Raw genomic sequence first — 16,450 nt, 5'->3', positions numbered from 1 at the left:
GAATGTGTATTTTGTCTCTCAAAAGGAAGTAGAAGCAACTGTTCTAACATCAAGTGGATCGTTTTCCAGAACAGACCAGCTCTCTAGCTTCTTAGCCATAGAGTAAAAGACTGGAAAATGTCTGCAAGCCACATGCACTGAGGATGCTCTTCCTAATGATGACTTCTAACGGAAAGATAGGAGAGAGGAATTAAATAACAGCATTTTAATTAGGGAAGACTCAGACAGGGAATGTCACGGAATCACAGAATTGTAGGGGTTGGAAGGGACCTCAAGAGATCATCGGGTCCAACCCCCCTCCCAAAGCAGGTTCCTGAGAGCAGCTTGCCCAGGTAGGCATCCAGAGGGGCCTTGAATATCTCCAGAGAAGGAGACCCCACAACCTCCCTGGGCAGCCTGTTCCAGTGCTCTGTTACCCTCACCGTGAAGAAGTTCTTTCGCACGCTGCTGCGGAACTTCCTGTCATCCATGTTGTGGCCACTGCCCCTTGTCCTGTCCCCACAAACCACCAAAAAGAGGTTGGCCAAATCCCTCTGCCTCCCACACTTAAGATATGTGTAACATTAATAAGGTCCCCAATTCACCTTCGGGTGAATGCTTGCAAAGTTCACACTAAATTGGCAGGCAGGAACAACCCTGGATTCGATTTCTGAGCTAACTTTTACGAAGGAGCTGAGAAACCAACGGCTTTGGAGAGTCCAAACCCAAAAAAAAACAGAGAACAGAGTTCAGAAGCTATGAAAAGAGTCATCTTGAGCCTTTCCTCTTCTAAGAATATCATAATGGCTGCACATTTGAGAAGTCTTTTAAATTGTAGAACCCCATTCCTTTAACGTGCCAAATACCATTGCTTTGGATCTTCTGCTGTGAGACTTGGGGAAAATCAGGTAAAGAGCTGTCCTGGTTTCAGCCAGGATAGGGTTCTTTTTCTTCATAGGGGCTGGTATGCGCATTTTGCAGGAAAGTAACTCCAAATCCCAAATATAAACAACTTCTATAGATAGAAATGTGAGGAGTCCAAAGTCGTGAAATCTGAAAGACAGCTTACTTTGCTAGGCTTTCTGTGAAAGAAGTCATTCTTAATCCAATATTAGAGATCCTTCTATGGAAAGCAAGAACATTATGTAATCCAAAAGCCAGGTGCCACAAAGAGTAAAGAGATTTGGTGTAAGGGTATCTAACAGATTGAAATGTGGGTAAATATTTTGGTACTACCGTAACATCCAATAATAATCAGTTGCATGCAACTTTTTGACCCCCACCCCCTTTTATTTTTTCTTTTTTCTTCCCCCAGTCATTCACCCACCCACATACAATGCAACAAAAACAGATTTGGTAATAAAAGTAAGTATTCAGATAATCTTATAAAAACGTTTTGGTTACAAAAAAGCTGGTTATAGGAAAGCACCAAAAGTTCAAAACATGCAAAATAGCACAGAGAAGTTGTGCAAATAAGTCTCAAAAGTGCATGACTGCTTTGCATGCAACCACGAATTGTACAGCAGTGTTCTAGGTGTCTTTGCTGAAGTGCATTGTGTTTCGGCATACAGGATCAGGCTGCTGGAGGCTTTGCCTTTGGTTATTCCATTTCACCAAGCATCTCATCACTTGTCTTAGTGTTGGCGTTGTCCAGTGCCTGTTGGCTTTCGATTGTAAAAGGGCATGAAAGACAAGCTGTGGTAATGCAGCTAGAGCTAGGAGCTGCCTCTTCCCAAGTAATGTCATCGTGCCTCTGCTGTGACCTTCTCCATTCACTTTTGACCATGTTCCAACATAACCAAAGCATCTCTCCAGCTCATCTCTCTCCTTATCTTCTGCTTTTCCCTCTATCTCTACCTAGTCCTTAATTCTGAGCCAAAATGCCACGCTGCACTTTCTCTGAGCTCTTTTCTTACCTGGGTATGTCTTTTCCAAGACTCCGGGGAGACACCCTCAGAACTGAAAGTGCCTCTGAAGTCAAAGAAATAATGTGTTATTTCTGGATGGTGGAATGACAAACAAAAGTAGGCCTCCTTTGATTATCATGACAAAGCTTATCCCGGTTTTGGCTCGGAGAGAGTTTGTTTTGTAGGTAGCTGGTGTGGTGCCGTGTTTTGGGTTTAGGATGAGAATGCTGCTGATAACACAGAGGTGTTTCAGTTGTGACAGAACAGTGCTTACCCAGAGACAAGGACTCGTCAACTTCTCGTGCTGCCTTGCCAGCGAAGAGGCTGCAGATGCTCCAAAACAAGTCGAGAAGGGACACAGCCAGAACAGGAGACCCAAACTGGCCCAAGGGATGTCCCATTCCATATGGCATCATGCAGAACAACAAAACTTTGGGGGTTGCCCATGGATGGAGAGGTGCTGTTTGGGGCCTGGCAGGGTATCAATTGGTGGATGGTAAGCAATTGCATTGTGCATCATTCCTTTTGTAGATAGATTATAATTGTAGTTGTTAGTGGTTTTCCTCCCTTTAGTGAACCATTCAACTGTCTTTATCTCAACCCACAAGTTCTAACTTTGTTGTTTTCCCAATTTTCTCCCCCGTCCCACGGGGAGGGTGGGGGAATGAGCGAATGGCTGCGTGCTGCTTAGCGGCCTGCCAGGTTAAACCACAACAGGAGAGTAACACCACTGTATATACACTGCCTCAGAAATGTTTTTAATACAAAATGGGTACTGTTTGGGGTATCGTAATTGAAGTCCAGTCTGGCATTCCACCTAGCATGATGTAGTGCTGGCAAGTGAGACAACCCTACAGGAAAAGAGCCACAGACTTTCTGGCTGACAACTGCAAACTTTTCAGGAAGCATTTCATCATTGAACCATTCTGCTTCCTACCTGGAAAAAAAGAAGTGCTCCTGTAAGGCCTGCACTAGTGAAGTAGCTACAACCAGATGATGGCATGAAGAATGTGAAATATATGGTAAAAAAAGTGACAAAATGTTAAGTCTTGATGAATCACTGGAGTCCTAACTGGTAAGGTCACTGTGTCCTCTTTGCTGTCTTTCTCCTCTATGGGAGACCTACAGAAAATAAAAGATGGTAACTTGGTAGATATCATCTTGCATGTAAACAGACTGTGTTCTGACACGTACAACAAAACCACGATCTTCAGTCGTCTTGATTAGTTAAATTCTGTACCAATATTTCTGAAGAGAAAACTGCTTCTTCAGAAATGAATGAGTTCCCCTTGATGTAACACACTTCTGAGTGTTATTTCAGAAAAAAAAATAAAAATAGATTATTAAATTACAAACAAGTCTAAAGGATATTTCTTTTCCCCTTTAGCAAGGAACAAAATGGGTACAATCATCTGGCCAAGCTTTTAGTTAGAAATGATGCTGCTACTGTCTTGAGAGAGCTGGAAGCGAGTTTTCCTAGAATAAGATAGTTCAGTTGGAAGGGACCTTCCAAGATCGAGTCCAACTGTCTGACCTCTTTGAGGATAATCAAAAGCTAAAGCATATCCATGAGGGCATTGCCCAAATGCCTCTGGAACACTGGAAGTCCTGGGGTGTCAACCACCTCTCAAGGATGCCTGTTCCAGGGTTTGATCGCCCCACAGTAAAGAATTTTTTCCTAATGTGCAGTCTGAACTCAACCGTTGCAGCTTTCCACCATTTCCATGCATCCTAGCATTCTTGCTTCAGAAGATGTCAAGGCTGTAAACTATTGTTTCTCTTAGCATGGGTCCAGATGGTTCTGGATGCTAACTGGAAGTGTGTCACCCTGCCAGATGACTTGGGTATGCCATTTTGTTACATTCTTCACTGGATTGGAGGAAAGTAAATGAGCTATATCCAGCATGGCGATCAAGCAGTTGCAGAAGACGCTTAGTCATTGGGTACTTTGTTCTCCCAAACCACTGCAGATTTAGAAGAGAGTACGCCTAGACAATGCAGTGTTTGGAAAACTGACTGAAATATCTGGTGTATTAATCTCCTGATGGTGGTGGTTGCCATGTTTTGTCTGCCTACAATATGGGAATCAGAGATATGAAGCTGGGGATATAACAGCATGCTCTTCTGAATAAAGTAAAGTCAACATTGTGGAAAGACCGACTTGTAGCTTTTTTCTCATACTAGCCAAAGTGTATCTATATTACTATGCAAATAAGACTTTACTGAGTTCTACACTAGACAGAAGTTCTAGACACATTTCTAGAGAGAAATTATTTTCTAGGATAATCATCAAGAAAGCTGGCCAGCTATAGGACAGCATCTTGAAAGCAGTATGAATTCCGTACTTAATGTATGCAGTTTAAGTAGGGCTAGCACGGAAGTCTCCATTCTGATGTTAAAAAACAATACAAATCTGAAGACTAGTTGCTTAATCTAAGGAAGTCATGCACCTTCCTCTCTGGCATAAGGTGACAGTTGCTCCAGTTATTTTCAAGAACGTAGTGTTGTTATTACGCTTTGGGTAATAATAAATAAAATTGGTGCGAGAGGGGGGGAAACAGTGAATTCCCAAGGTGGATAAACCACTAGAATTAAACTGTAATGTAGAGATCTTGTTCGTAAGACACACATATGTGAATTCAGCTTAAAGGTCTAAATTCAGGCTTCTCTCATGTTGCAGAAGGGACAGTGAAACCTCTGCACACTGTCAAAATAGCACAGAACCAATAACAAGGATGTCTAATGGATGTTGCAGGGGAGACGTTCGGGTCGTTGTGATTTTTTTTTTCATAGCTGGTTGTGCTTTTGGCTTTTAGTGAACTTACCCAGTTAAGTTAAACCGTATTGCCTTCTTTTCCTACTTCATGCATTCAGTGTATCTTTAGATATAGCTTGAAATTCGGGAGCTTTTACTGGACGCACAGGAAAAACCAGGAGCTGCAGTCCAGCTGAGATGTTAGTGACCAAGATGTGTGACTTCTTTTAAAGGTCCAGCACCCTACTGCAGAAATGCTTGTGAAGGCTTCCCACACACAAGAGCAAGAAGTTGGAGATGGAACTGGCTTCGTCCTCGTTCTTGATCAAGTCCTTCAGGAAGTAGCCTAAGCCCTTCGGAGGCTGGGATTATCAGTCTCAGAGGCAAGCTCTATTGTTACTGCTGTTCTGGAGATTTAGTTCACACTGCCATTGGTCATAGAACTGCGACTAGTCTGCTTGCTTCCAAATGAATTTTTAGTCAGAAGTGTATGGAGAAGAGCACTGTATGTTTTTGTTGCTTGTGATTGTTTGCTTCCCTTGTAAGCTTTTCCATTTGTTTTTGTTGTATGGCCCTTTTCCAAGGAGGTAGAAGCAATACGAATGCACAGCCAGGTGAAATATTTGTTGTTTGCTGCACAGGTGAGGGAAAGATCCAAAAAAGTTGGCAAGGAGGCCCTAGAAATTCTTCTAGACATGGTGTGCTGTTCGCAATGAACCTTGGGGATTTTGAAGTGGCATCTGTGTTGCGTCTTTCAGTGATACGCACAAAGGATGGCACTGAAGGCTTCTTTTGTTGAAGCTTATTGCTCAGGCCTGTAGCAAGTGGATAAGAACATACCTGTGCACGCATCTAAAGACTTCCGTGGCTTGACTAACTTCTTCATAGAAGACAAAAGTCGTGGCTAGTTTATCAGGGTAAACTGATGGAATACATCAGCCTCTGAAATTAGTATGACATTGAACTCTTTGCTGACACTGTGGCTCAGAAAAGACCTGTACTTTCTACTAAATCTTTACAGAAATAGCTTACTGCTTTTATCTTTCAAACAGAAAAACCTTTTTCGTAGACTTTGTTGGCATTGCGAGGGTACATGAAGAGAATTCTGCAGAGAGGGGGGGTGTGATTTAAAAGGCTAAGAGAACACCCTGAGTGTGTCGGCTTGCTTTCTCAATTGCTAACATATCCAATCAAAGCATAGGAACTGAATCAAGAAAGGAGGGGTTCCGCATCATCCGTTTATGGCATTCTCCAAATGTACGTAGTGTCTCGTTCTAGTTGGACCTACAGAGCAGCCTCTGGCAGACCACTGCCATTGCAGAGCATCACCTTGCTGAAGAAGCGCTATTGAAGTCACTAAGCATTTGCAAGTAACAGTGACAAACTGGGAAGAGATTGCTGTTTGCTTGTGTCAACCTTGCCTGCCTGGGAGACTGATTTCCCTCCCCAGCTGGAGAACCCGCAGGGACATCAAGGAGGCCGGAAGGGGGCTATTCAGGGGACCACACAGGGAAGGGCAAGCAACGGCCAGGTGAGGGCTGATCCCTTTTAAATAGCTTTATTTGCTTCTTGGCTCTTGAGTCAAAACACCCATAGCTACGTTGCAGGACCAGCATTATGCCTGCTCCGGCTGCTCCAGCCAGAGCCACACTGTGATATCATCGTGGTGACACTGGGTCGTCACGGTGACGTTTGAGTTCCCCCACCAGAACCCCCAGGCAGTCCGTTGAGCCTCACTTGCTGACTGGCAGCACCAGCAGTAGCCTCTCGCACAAATGGCTGCAGATGGAAACTCGAGTGACAACGAGATAAATGAAATTTATCAGGAGCCACTTCCCGAAGAGATGTCGTACGGTTTTGCTCCAGATGAGCTGTTTGAGTCTTCGGACTCCCCTTCTCCTGAGCCTCTGCGACAAGATAAAGGAGCAGCTTGTGATGCTCCTGTACCATCAACAAGGGAGGAAAAAGATCTCCAAGCTCTCCCTGATGACCACGAGACCAAACACCTTCCTCATCATTCTTCTGAGGAGAACGCTGGCCAGGACAACATCTTCTCATCGCTCAGCTTCCCTAGGAAACTCTGGCAACTGGCGGAAAGTGACCAATTTAAGGCCATCTGGTGGGGTCACTCTGGAAACTATATCGTGATCGACAAGGAAATGTTTGAAGCGGAAGTGCTGGGAAGGACAAGACCTCCGAGAGTTTTTGAGACTGAGAGAATGCAAAGTTTCATCCGTCAGCTGAATCTCTATGGATTCAGAAAACTGCGAGAGGACCTGCAAAGATCTGCCTCGCTTCCTGATCTTCCTAAAGAAGAGGATGCATTTTCTGCTCGTAGGAAGGTACCTCCACTGCTCCACGCGTGAACACAATATTCTGGTGGGAGAGATGGGTGTGCCAATACAATAAGCCTTGGCAATGGAGGAGATGAGGATAAGAGCAGATGTTCTGATCTTAATTGCTTTTTCAGGCTACTTCCAGGTGTTTTAGAGCTAGCATTGCTGAGGGGTAGAAATGCAGATAACATACATTTGGGTGGTACCCAATGAGTTTGAACCCATGGAACACAAAGATAAATCAATCAGGCTATGATGAGTCTATTTATTTTCAGCCATTTGCAACGGACCAGGACTGTATCATCAGGACTGCATCATTAAGTTTTAGGCTTCAACCGACCAATAGATCTTGCTAACCCAGGATTGCCTTTACCAACTAAAATCCTCAGCTCTTCTCTCTTGCTGTTTCTCAGTCCCAAACACGGAGCAACTAATTCTTCTCCTTTGCATTTTGTAGCTACTCTACTACTCTAACCCCAACTTCAAGAGAGGTGCTCCCCACCTGCTCAAGAACTGCAAGCGACAAGTTGCCCCGAAGAGGAAAGCCCTGCAGGCGGGGCTGGATGAGAGCTGCCCCAGCAGCAGCCTATACGCCCAGCCTGGCTGCAGAGACGTCGATATGCATGAGGAGGACCCCATGGCAGCAGCTCCAGCAGAAACACAGCCAGCGGCACGCGCAGGGTCCCCAGTCCCCAGGCACTGGGCAAAAGCCACCCCTCAAGCCAGCGCTGCCCCGACAGCCTCGCAGGGAGCTTCTCCCACCCTGCCAGCTCCTGCTGCAGCAGCAGGCAGGGCCAAGCAGCGGCGCCTGGACCCCTCCCTGCTGCTAGCAGGCAGCAGCCAGACTTCAGCTGCCGATCCTGCGCCCTCCCCACACCACATCCTCCCTTCCCACATACCCCAGGCTTCCTCTTCTGCCCTGCCTCCCTTCCGTCACCTACTCTTTCCACTGGCCTTGCTGGCAGTAGCCTCGGCTGCAGCCATTTTGCAGCCATACAGCTGGCAGTGCCTGGCAGCCCCACACTGCCCGACCTGCACCTGCGAACAAGACAGGGCAGCTGCAGGCGACACAATGGCACCCAGGCATGGCACCCGCTAGACGTAGCACAGATAGCAGCACCCCCTTACACCTTCATAGTCTCTTAGTTCATAGGTTGATAGTGCTGGAGTTAATCTGTTAGAATAATAAAACTTTCCCTGTTCCACTTGGTTAGGTCATAGATTGATTGCTCTGGTGTTAATCTGTTTGAACAATAAAACTTTTGCCGTTCCAGTTGTCTTTTTTGTATTATTCTGTATTATATATGTATTGGGGAAATCTCAGATTGAATGTGTATTTTGTCTCTCAAAAGGAAGTAGAAGCAACTGTTCTAACATCAAGTGGATCGTTTTCCAGAACAGACCAGCTCTCTAGCTTCTTAGCCATAGAGTAAAAGACTGGAAAATGTCTGCAAGCCACATGCACTGAGGATGCTCTTCCTAATGATGACTTCTAACGGAAAGATAGGAGAGAGGAATTAAATAACAGCATTTTAATTAGGGAAGACTCAGACAGGGAATGTCACGGAATCACAGAATTGTAGGGGTTGGAAGGGACCTCAAGAGATCATCGGGTCCAACCCCCCTCCCAAAGCAGGTTCCTGAGAGCAGCTTGCCCAGGTAGGCATCCAGAGGGGCCTTGAATATCTCCAGAGAAGGAGACCCCACAACCTCCCTGGGCAGCCTGTTCCAGTGCTCTGTTACCCTCACCGTGAAGAAGTTCTTTCGCACGCTGCTGCGGAACTTCCTGTCATCCATGTTGTGGCCACTGCCCCTTGTCCTGTCCCCACAAACCACCAAAAAGAGGTTGGCCAAATCCCTCTGCCTCCCACACTTAAGATATGTGTAACATTAATAAGGTCCCCAATTCACCTTCGGGTGAATGCTTGCAAAGTTCACACTAAATTGGCAGGCAGGAACAACCCTGGATTCGATTTCTGAGCTAACTTTTACGAAGGAGCTGAGAAACCAATGGCTTTGGAGAGTCCAAACCCAAAAAAAAACAGAGAACAGAGTTCAGAAGCTATGAAAAGAGTCATCTTGAGCCTTTCCTCTTCTAAGAATATCATAATGGCTGCACATTTGAGAAGTCTTTTAAATTGTAGAACCCCATTCCTTTAACGTGCCAAATACCATTGCTTTGGATCTTCTGCTGTGAGACTTGGGGAAAATCAGGTAAAGAGCTGTCCTGGTTTCAACCAGGATAGGGTTCTTTTTCTTCATAGGGGCTGGTATGCGCATTTTGCAGGAAAGTAACTCCAAATCCCAAATATAAACAACTTCTATAGATAGAAATGTGAGGAGTCCAAAGTCGTGAAATCTGAAAGACAGCTTACTTTGCTAGGCTTTCTGTGAAAGAAGTCATTCTTAATCCAATATTAGAGATCCTTCTATGGAAAGCAAGAACATTATGTAATCCAAAAGCCAGGTGCCACAAAGAGTAAAGAGATTTGGTGTAAGGGTATCTAACAGATTGAAATGTGGGTAAATATTTTGGTACTACCGTAACATCCAATAATAATCAGTTGCATGCAACTTTTTGACCCCCACCCCCTTTTATTTTTTCTTTTTTCTTCCCCCAGTCATTCACCCGCCCACATACAATGCAACAAAAACAGATTTGGTAATAAAAGTAAGTATTCAGATAATCTTATAAAAACGTTTTGGTTACAAAAAAGCTGGTTATAGGAAAGCACCAAAAGTTCAAAACATGCAAAATAGCACAGAGAAGTTGTGCAAATAAGTCTCAAAAGTGCATGACTGCTTTGCATGCAACCACGAATTGTACAGCAGTGTTCTAGGTGTCTTTGCTGAAGTGCATTGTGTTTCGGCATACAGGATCAGGCTGCTGGAGGCTTTGCCTTTGGTTATTCCATTTCACCAAGCATCTCATCACTTGTCTTAGTGTTGGCGTTGTCCAGTGCCTGTTGGCTTTCGATTGTAAAAGGGCATGAAAGACAAGCTGTGGTAATGCAGCTAGAGCTAGGAGCTGCCTCTTCCCAAGTAATGTCATCGTGCCTCTGCTGTGACCTTCTCCATTCACTTTTGACCATGTTCCAACATAACCAAAGCATCTCTCCAGCTCATCTCTCTCCTTATCTTCTGCTTTTCCCTCTATCTCTACCTAGTCCTTAATTCTGAGCCAAAATGCCACGCTGCACTTTCTCTGAGCTCTTTTCTTACCTGGGTATGTCTTTTCCAAGACTCCGGGGAGACACCCTCAGAACTGAAAGTGCCTCTGAAGTCAAAGAAATAATGTGTTATTTCTGGATGGTGGAATGACAAACAAAAGTAGGCCTCCTTTGATTATCATGACAAAGCTTATCCCGGTTTTGGCTCGGAGAGAGTTTGTTTCGTAGGTAGCTGGTGTGGTGCCGTGTTTTGGGTTTAGGATGAGAATGCTGCTGATAACACAGAGGTGTTTCAGTTGTGACAGAACAGTGCTTACCCAGAGACAAGGACTCGTCAACTTCTCGTGCTGCCTTGCCAGCGAAGAGGCTGCAGATGCTCCAAAACAAGTCGGGAAGGGACACAGCCAGAACAGGAGACCCAAACTGGCCCAAGGGATGTCCCATTCCATATGGCATCATGCAGAACAACAAAACTTTGGGGGTTGCCCATGGATGGAGAGGTGCTGTTTGGGGCCTGGCAGGGTATCAATTGGTGGATGGTAAGCAATTGCATTGTGCATCATTCCTTTTGTAGATAGATTATAATTGTAGTTGTTAGTGGTTTTCCTCCCTTTAGTGAACCATTCAACTGTCTTTATCTCAACCCACAAGTTCTAACTTTGTTGTTTTCCCAATTTTCTCCCCCGTCCCACGGGGAGGGTGGGGGAATGAGCGAATGGCTGCGTGCTGCTTAGCGGCCTGCCAGGTTAAACCACAACAGGAGAGTAACACCACTGTATATACACTGCCTCAGAAATGTTTTTAATACAAACGGATACTGTTTGGGGTATCGTAATTGAAGTCCAGTCTGGCATTCCACCTAGCATGATGTAGTGCTGGCAAGTGAGACGACCCTACAGGAAAAGAGCCACAGACTTTCTGGCTGACAACTGCAAACTTTTCAGGAAGCATTTCATCATTGAACCATTCTGCTTCCTACCTGGAAAAAAAGAAGTGCTCCTATAAGGCCTGCACTAGTGAAGTAGCTACAACCAGATGATGGCATGAAGAATGTGAAATACACGGTAAAACAAAATGACAAAATGTTAAGTCTTGATGAATCACTGGAGTCCTAACTGGTAAGGTCACTGTGTCCTCTTTGCTGTCTTACTCCTCTATGGGAGACCTACAGAAAATAAAAGATGGTAACTTGGTAGATATCATCTTGCATGTAAACAGACTGTGTTCTGACACGTACAACAAAACCACGATCTTCAGTCGTCTTGATTAGTTAAATTCTGTACCAATATTTCTGAAGAGAAAACTGCTTCTTCAGAAACTAATGAGTTCCCCTTGATGTAACACACTCCTGAGTGTTATTTCAGAAAAAAAAAAATAATAAAACAAAAGATTATTAAATTACAAACAAGTCTAAAGGATATTTCTTTTCCCCTTTAGCAAGGAACAAAATGGGTACAATTATCTGGCCAAGCTTTTAGTTAGAAATGATGCTGCTACTATCTTGAGAGAGCTGGAAGCGAGCTTTCCTAGAATAAGATAGTTCAGTTGGAAGGGACCTTCCAAGATCGAGTCCAACTGTCTGACCTCTTTGAGGATAATCAAAAGCTAAAGCATATCCATGAGGGCATTGCCCAAATGCCTCTGGAACACTGGAAGTCCTGGGGTGTCAACCACCTCTCAAGGATGCCTGTTCCAGGGTTTGATCGCCCCACAGTAAAGAATTTTTTCCTAATGTGCAGTCTGAACTCAACCGTTGCAGCTTTTCACCATTTCCATGCATTCTAGCATTCTTGCTTCAGAAGATGTCAAGGCTGTAAACTATTGTTTCTCTTAGCATGGGTCCAGATGGTTCTGGATGCTAACTGGAAGTGTGTCACCCTGCCAGATGACTTGGGTATGCCATTTTGTTACATTCTTCACTGGATTGGAGGAAAGTAAATGAGCTATATCCAGCATGGCGATCAAGCAGTTGCAGAAGACGCTTAGTCATTGGGTACTTTGTTCTCCCAAACCACTGCAGATTTAGAAGAGAGTACGCCTAGACAATGCAGTGTTTGGAAAACTGACTGAAATATCTGGTGTATTAATCTCCTGATGGTGGTGGTTGCCATGTTTTGTCTGCCTACAATATGGGAATCAGAGATATGAAGCTGGGGATATAACAGCATGCTCTTCTGAATAAAGTAAAGTCAACATTGTGGAAAGACCGACTTGTAGCTTTTTTCTCATACTAGCCAAAGTGTATCTATATTACTATGCAAATAAGACTTTACTGAGTTCTACACTAGACAGAAGTTCTAGACACATTTCTAGAGAGAAATTATTTTCTAGGATAATCATCAAGAAAGCTGGCCAGCTATAGGACAGCATCTTGAAAGCAGTATGAATTCCGTACTTAATGTATGCAGTCTAAGTAGGGCTAGCACGGAAGTCTCCATTCTGATGTTAAAAAACAATACAAATCTGAAGACTAGTTGCTTAATCTAAGGAAGTCATGCACCTTCCTCTCTGGCATAAGGTGACAGTTGCTCCAGTTATTTTCAAGAACGTAGTGTTGTTATTACGCTTTGGGTAATAATAAATAAAATTGGTGCGAGAGGGGGGGAAACAGTGAATTCCCAAGGTGGATAAACCACTAGAATTAAACTGTAATGTAGAGATCTTGTTCGTAAGACACACATATGTGAATTCAGCTTAAAGGTCTAAATTCAGGCTTCTCTCATGTTGCAGAAGGGACAGTGAAACCTCTGCACACTGTCAAAATAGCACAGAACCAATAACAAGGATGTCTAATGGATGTTGCAGGGGAGACGTTCGGGTCGTTGTGATTTTTTTTTTCATAGCTGGTTGTGCTTTTGGCTTTTAGTGAACTTACCCAGTTAAGTTAAACCGTATTGCCTTCCTTTCCTTCTTCATGCATTCAGTGTATCTTTAGATATAGCTTGAAATTCGGGAGCTTATACTGGACGCACAGGAAAAACCAGGAGCTGCAGTCCAGCTGAGATGTTAGTGACCAAGATGTGTGACTTCTTTTAAAGGTCCAGCACCCTACTGCAGAAATGCTTGTGAAGGCTTCCCACACACAAGAGCAAGAAGTTGGAGATGGAACTGGCTTTGTCCTCGTTCTTGATCAAGTCCTTCAGGAAGTAGCCTAAGCCCTTCGGAGGCTGGGATTATCAGTCTCAGAGGCAAGCTCTATTGTTACTGCCGTTCTGGAGATTTAGTTCACACTGCCATTGGTCATAGAACTGCGACCAGTCTGCTTGCTTCCAGATGAATTTTTAGTCAGAGGTGTATGGAGAAGAGCACTGTATGTTTTTGTTGCTTGTGATTGTTTGCTTCCCTTGTAAGCTTTTCCATTTGTTTTTGTTGTATGGCCCTTTTCCAAGGAGGTAGAAGCAATACGAATGCACAGCCAGGTGATATATTTGTTGTTTGCTGCACAGGTGAGGGAAGGATACAAAACAGTTGGCAAGGAAGCCCTAGAAATTCTTCTAGACATGGTGTGCTGTTCGCAATGAACCTTGGGGATTTTGAAGTGGCATCTGTGTTGCGTCTTTCAGTGATACGCACAAAGGATGGCACTGAAGGCTTCTTTTGTTGAAGCTTATTGCTCAGGCCTGTAGCAAGTGGATAAGAACATACCTGTGCACGCATCTAAAGACTTCCGTGGCTTGACTAACTTCTTCATAGAAGACAAAAGTCGTGGCTAGTTTATCAGGGCAAACTGATGGAATACATCAGCCTCTGAAATTAGTATGACATTGAACTCTTTGCTGACACTGTGGCTCAGAAAAGACCTGTACTTTCTACTAAATCTTTACAGAAATAGCTTACTGCTTTTATCTTTCAAGCAGAAAACCCTTTTTCGTAGACTTTGTTGGCATTGCGAGGGTACATGAAGAGAATTCTGCAGAGAGGGGGGGTGTGATTTAAAAGGCTAAGAGAACACCCTGAGTGTGTCGGCTTGCTTTCTCAATTGCTAACATATCAAAGCATAGGAACTGAATCAAGAAAGGAGGGGTTCCGCATCATCCGTTTATGGCATTCTCCAAATGTACGTAGTGTCTCGTTCTAGTTGGACCTACAGAGCAGCCTCTGGCAGACCACTGCCATTGCAGAGCATCACCTTGCTGAAGAAGCGCTATTGAAGTCACTAAGCATTTGCAAGTAACAGTGACAAACTGGGAAGAGATTGCTGTTTGCTTGTGTCAACCTTGCCTGCCTGGGAGACTGATTTCCCTCCCCAGCTGGAGAACCCGCAGGGACATCAAGGAGGCCGGAAGGGGGCTATTCAGGGGACCACACAGGGAAGGGCAAGCAACGGCCAGGTGAGGGCTGATCCCTTTTAAATAGCTTTATTTGCTTCTTGGCTCTTGAGTCAAAACACCCATAGCTACGTTGCAGGACCAGCATTATGCCTGCTCCGGCTGCTCCAGCCAGAGCCACACTGTGATATCATCGTGGTGACACTGGGTCGTCACGGTGACGTTTGAGTTCCCCCACCAGAACCCCCAGGCAGTCCGTTGAGCCTCACTTGCTGACTGGCAGCACCAGCAGTAGCCTCTCGCACAAATGGCTGCAGATGGAAACTCGAGTGACAACGAGATAAATGAAATTTATCAGGAGCCACTTCCCGAAGAGATGTCGTACGGTTTTGCTCCAGATGAGCTGTTTGAGTCTTCAGACTCCCCTTCTCCTGAGCCTCTGCGACAAGATAAAGGAGCAGCTTGTGATGCTCCTGTACCATCAACAAGGGGAGAAAAAGATCCCCAAGCTCTCCCTGATGACCACGAGACCAAACACCTTCCTCATCATTCTTCTGAGGAGAACGCTGGCCAGGACAACATCTTCTCATCGCTCAGCTTCCCAAGGAAACTCTGGCAACTGGCGGAAAGTGACCAATTTAAGGCCGTCTGGTGGGGTCACTCTGGAAACTATATCGTGATCGACAAGGAAATGTTTGAAGCGGAAGTGCTGGGAAGGACAAGACCTCCGAGAGTTTTTGAGACTGAGAGAATGCAAAGTTTCATCCGTCAGCTGAATCTCTATGGATTCAGAAAACTGCGAGAGGACCTGCAAAGATCTGCCTCACTTCCTGATCTTCCTAAAGAAGAGGATGCATTTTCTGCTCGTAGGAAGGTACCTCCATTGCTCCACAAGTGAACTAATTCTCACAATATTCTGGTGGGAGAGATGGGTGTGCCAATACAATAAGCCTTGGCAATGGAAGAGATGAGGGTAACAGCAGATGTTTTGATCTTAATTGCTTTTTCAGGCTACTTCCAGGTGTTTTAGAGCTAGCATTGCTGAGGGGTAGAAATGCAGATAACATACATTTGGGTGGTACCCAATGAGTTTGAACCCATGGAACACAAAGATAAATCAATCAGGCTATGATGAGTCTATTTATTTTCAGCCATTTGCAACGGACCAGGACTGTATCATCAGGACTGCATCATTAAGTTTTAGGCTTCAACCGACCAATAGATCTTGCTAACCCAGGATTGCCTTTACCAACTAAAATCCTCAGCTCTTCTCTCTTGCTGTTTCTCAGTCCCAAACACGGAGCAACTAATTCTTCTCCTTTGCATTTTGTAGCTACTCTACTACTCTAACCCCAACTTCAAGAGAGGTGCTCCCCACCTGCTCAAGAACTGCAAGCGACAAGTTGCCCCGAAGAGGAAAGCCCTGCAGGCGGGGCTGGATGAGAGCTGCCCCAGCAGCAGCCTATACGCCCAGCCTGGCTGCAGAGACGTCGATATGCATGAGGAGGACCCCATGGCAGCAGCTCCAGCAGAAACACAGCCAGCGGCACGCGCAGGGTCCCCAGTCCCCAGGCACTGGGCAAAAGCCACCCCTCAAGCCAGCGCTGCCCCGACAGCCTCGCAGGGAGCTTCTCCCACCCTGCCAGCTCCTGCTGCAGCAGCAGGCAGGGCCAAGCAGCGGCGCCTGGACCCCTCCCTGCTGCTAGCAGGCAGCAGCCAGACTTCAGCTGCCGATCCTGCGCCCTCCCCACACCACATCCTCCCTTCCCACATACCCCAGGCTTCCTCTTCTGCCCTGCCTCCCTTCCGTCACCTACTCTTTCCACTGGCCTTGCTGGCAGTAGCCTCGGCTGCAGCCATTTTGCAGCCATACAGCTGGCAGTGCCTGGCAGCCCCACACTGCCCGACCTGCACCTGCGAACAAGACAGGGCAGCTGCAGGCGACACAATGGCACCCAGGCATGGCACCCGCTAGACATAGCACAGATAGCAGCACCCCCTTACACCTTCATAGTCTCTTAGTTCATAGGTTGAT

Source organism: Aythya marila, assembly GCF_965140915.1.
Source record: "Aythya marila genome assembly, chromosome: 1".
NCBI lineage: Eukaryota > Metazoa > Chordata > Aves > Anseriformes > Anatidae > Aythya > Aythya marila.
Note: the sequence above shows the minus strand (reverse complement) of the source record.